Genomic DNA, 3,840 nt, shown 5'->3' with positions numbered 1-3,840 from the left:
ACCAGGTGAACATGGCTGGAAGACAGAATCGAAATTAAGGAAACCAAGGTAGACTTCAAGTGAACCCACCTGCACCAGAAGAGGACGAAGATGAGAATATATTTGTGGAATTCATCAATGAAGCTGATTATGCTTCTGCTGTGGTCCCTCATAGGACTGGAAATGCTACTTTCAAAATTTATAGTTCTATCTATCAGCTGCTAAAACTTGAAGGTTATTTCCGAAATTCTTTGGAGGATTGTCCACTCTGACATTTGAAGAACTTCCTGCATGTGTGTGCTCAACAATCCCAAGGTGTTGTTTCTGCTGACGCACTTCGGTTACGGGTCTTCAAATATTCCTTGGCTGGCCAAGCAAGGGAATGGCATGAAAAGCTTCCTAACAATTCTATTCATACTTGGAGTGAGCTAGCCAATACATTTATGAAGAAGTGGTTCCCACCGAGAAAAAAGGCTGAACTTCGAGATAAGATCTTTGAGTTCAAACAACTCCCGGGGGAACAATTATATTCAGCATGGGAGCGGTTCAAGTACTATCTAGCTTAATCTCCAACTCACGGGTTTTCGAATACTATTCTCATGGAGAAATTCTACAAGGTCTTAGATACAATGAATCAGATTGCTGTCAATACTACTGCGGGAGAATGCTTCATAGACAAGTCATTTATAGCCATCACCCGTTTTCTTGATAAACTCACCACTGACAATCAACTTTGGCATTCAACTGATAGTGAAAGCCTCTCTTATAGTAGTCCATCAATAGTTGTTATTGCAAAAGAAAACCATGAGAGAGATCATGCCTTTGCTCAATTGCAAACTAAGGTGGATCTATTATCAAAAAAGTTAGCAAAAAAGGATGCACAAAGGATAAATGTTGTTGAAGAGTTACCACGTCATCCACAGAGAATGTATCAAGTCCCTGAGGGGGTGTACCAACATGGGAAACAATAGTATAAAGATGCTAATTATGTCAACAATCCACAAGGAGGCTATCAAAGGCAAAATTATCAAGGTCCGGGCCATTATCCATGCAAAAGCCTCAACACTAATTTCAAGGGACAATTATAGCAGAAATGATCAGGGAAATCCAAATCAAGAGAATTACAATAACAACCATTATGGAAACAAGAGCTCAAACCCCTACATTCCACTAAAGGGAAAAGCATAAAATTCCCAAAAGTGGAGAGACAATTCAACTAGCAACTCTGCTAGCAATGCGGTAATGATTCTGCGGAGCTGAAAAGTATGATATGAAAAATGCTAATGAATCAGGACAGAACTGAGAGCACAATAAAATAAATGTCTCACGTTCAACTATCTCATCCAACTTCCATTCAGAAGCTTCAATCACAATTCAGAGACCTTTCCACAGAAGTGCATACTCCTCAACGTGGACAACTACCAAGTGATACAGTTCCAAATCCAAAAGATAGTGGGGTAAACTCTGTGGAGCATGTAGCTGCTATTAGCACCAAAAGTGGAAAAATACCTCAAGGTACTGATAAAAAGGTGGTTGATCTTGAGTCAATTGTTGAAGAATAGGCATAAACTGATGTATCTGATGTCATTGTGGAGGAAGAAACAGAGGAGGAAGTCCCTATTATAGCTGAAGAGAAGCAGAATCTTGATAATCTCAAGGCACAAGGAGAAAAACATGAAAAGGGGAAGGCAAAACTTTCTGGCGCTCTACACCCTTTGATCCAAATGTTCAAATTTTTACCGCCTTTTCCTCAAAGGATAGTGAGGAAAATAGAAGATGACAAGTGCTTGCGATTTTATGATCAACTCAAGCAATTGACAATGAACATTTCTTTCATGGACGTTGTCCAACAAATGCCTAGGTTTGCTAAGTATTTGAAGGATCTCTTAACAAAGAAGAAGAAGCTATTGAAACACGACACTGTGGGTATCATTTATCGAGTTAGTGCTATTATTTCCAAGACCACAGTGCAAAAAAAGGGAAGATCCTGGAGCATTCACCATTCCATGCAACATAGGGCAGCCGGAGTTTACCAAGGCTTTGTGTGATAATGGAGCTAGAATAAATCTTATGCCCCTTGAGATTTTCAAGAGATCAAGATTAGAGATACCAAGTCCAACTACCATGAGGTTACAGATGGCTGACCGATCGATAAAAAAGCCAGTTGGGATAGTTGATGATGTGCTTGTTCAAATCGGGAAATTCCTACTACTGACAAATTTCGTGATTCTTAATTGTGCCATTGATCAAGAAATTCCTTTTGTTCTGGGGATACCTTTCCTTGCGATAGAGAGGGCTCTTGTGGATTTAGAGAAGAATGAAATCACGTTCCGAGTGAACGATGAGGAGGTGACTTTTCACGCAAGTAAGGGTATGAAATTACCTAGTCTTTATCAAAGTATTTCAGTCATTAATTCTGTTGATGTAGTGGATGAAGCAGTAGAATTCAAAATGGAGGAAGAATGCTTGGATGAAGCATTATCGACCATCTTGGTGAATTTTGATGCAAAAATGCATCAAGGCTTTCGACGAGTTGAAGTTAAAACTAACCTCAGACCCTATTGTTGTGTCCTCAGATTGGTCGTTATCCTTTGAATTAGTGTGTGATGCCAGTAGTCTTGTAATTGGCGTTGTGCTTGGTCAGCGGCTCAATAAAATCTTGCACCCAATTTATCATGCTAGGAAAATACTAAATGGAGCTCAACTGAACTATACAGTAACAGATCAGGAACTACTTGCTATTATTTATGCCTTTGAAAAGTTCCGGGCTTATTTATTGGGTGCCAAGGTAGTGGTTCACACTGACTATGCTGCCCTGCGGTACTTAATGTCTAAAAATGATGCTAAGCCTCATTTGATAAAATGGGTGTTGTTGCTACAAGAATTTGACTTCAAAGTCAAAGATCGAAAAGGGTCAGAAAATCAAGTAACTGACCATCTCTCAAGACTTGAAGCACCAGGAAGACCGATTGATGTGCTGGATATTGATGACACTTTTCCGGATGAAATAGTCTTGGTAATTTCCAATGATGTGGCACCATGGTATGCTGATATTGCCAATTATTTGGTAATTGGTATTGTTCCTGAAGATTTGTAGGCATATCAAAAGAAGAAATTCTTGAGAGATTGTCAACAGTATTATTGGGATGAGCCTTACTTATTCAGGACTTGTGCAGACAATATGAGCAGAAGATGTGTGGCTGAATCTGAGGTGATAGATATTTTGAAGGCTTGTCATGATTCTCCAGTTAGTGGGCATCACAGTGGAAATAGAACTGCAGCCAAGGTGCTAGAGTGCGGTTACTATTGGCCAGCTATCTATCGTGATGCGAATATGTTGGCACGTTCTTGTGATAAATGACAACACCAGGGCACAATAGGTCGAAAGCATGAAACACCGATGAATTTTATGCTTGAGGTGGAGCTCTTTGATGTGTAGGGCATTGATTTTATGTGGCCCTTCGTAAGCTCATATGGCCTGAAATATATTCTTGTTACGGTGGCTTATGTCTCCAAGTGGGTGGAGGCGGTGGCCTTGCCTAACAATGATGGTACGAGAGTCAATGCCTTTCTAAAAAATAACATTTTTACTAGATTTTGCACTTCTAGGGCTATTATTAGTGATGGTGGTTCTCATTTCTACAACAAACCATGTGCTGATCTTCTTGAAAATATGGCGTGCATTATAAGGTTGCCACTCCATATTATCCTCAGATGAGTGGTCAGGCTGAAGTCTCAAACAGAGAGATAAAAAGCATCTTGGCATAGATGGTCAATGTTAATCACACTGACTGGTCCAAAAAGTTGGATGATGCTCTATGGGCATATCGCATGGCGTTCAAAACACCTATTAGGACTTCA

At 39.9% G+C, this 3,840-nt stretch overlaps 1 non-coding gene across 1 annotated transcript; it reads right to left on the bottom strand.

Moving 5' to 3' along the window:
* Nucleotides 1-456: 456 nt before the first annotated feature.
* LOC132608507 (small nucleolar RNA R71) lies at nt 457-562 on the bottom strand. Its single transcript, XR_009570421.1, has one exon. It is a non-coding gene; the product is annotated as a small nucleolar RNA R71 (small nucleolar RNA).
* Nucleotides 563-3,840: the final 3,278 nt, after the last annotated feature.

The sequence above is a fragment of the Lycium barbarum genome, chromosome 8 (assembly GCF_019175385.1).
Source record: "Lycium barbarum isolate Lr01 chromosome 8, ASM1917538v2, whole genome shotgun sequence".
In the NCBI taxonomy this organism is placed as follows: Eukaryota; Viridiplantae; Streptophyta; class Magnoliopsida; order Solanales; family Solanaceae; genus Lycium; species Lycium barbarum.
This window is presented reverse-complemented; position numbering and strand designations above follow the sequence as displayed.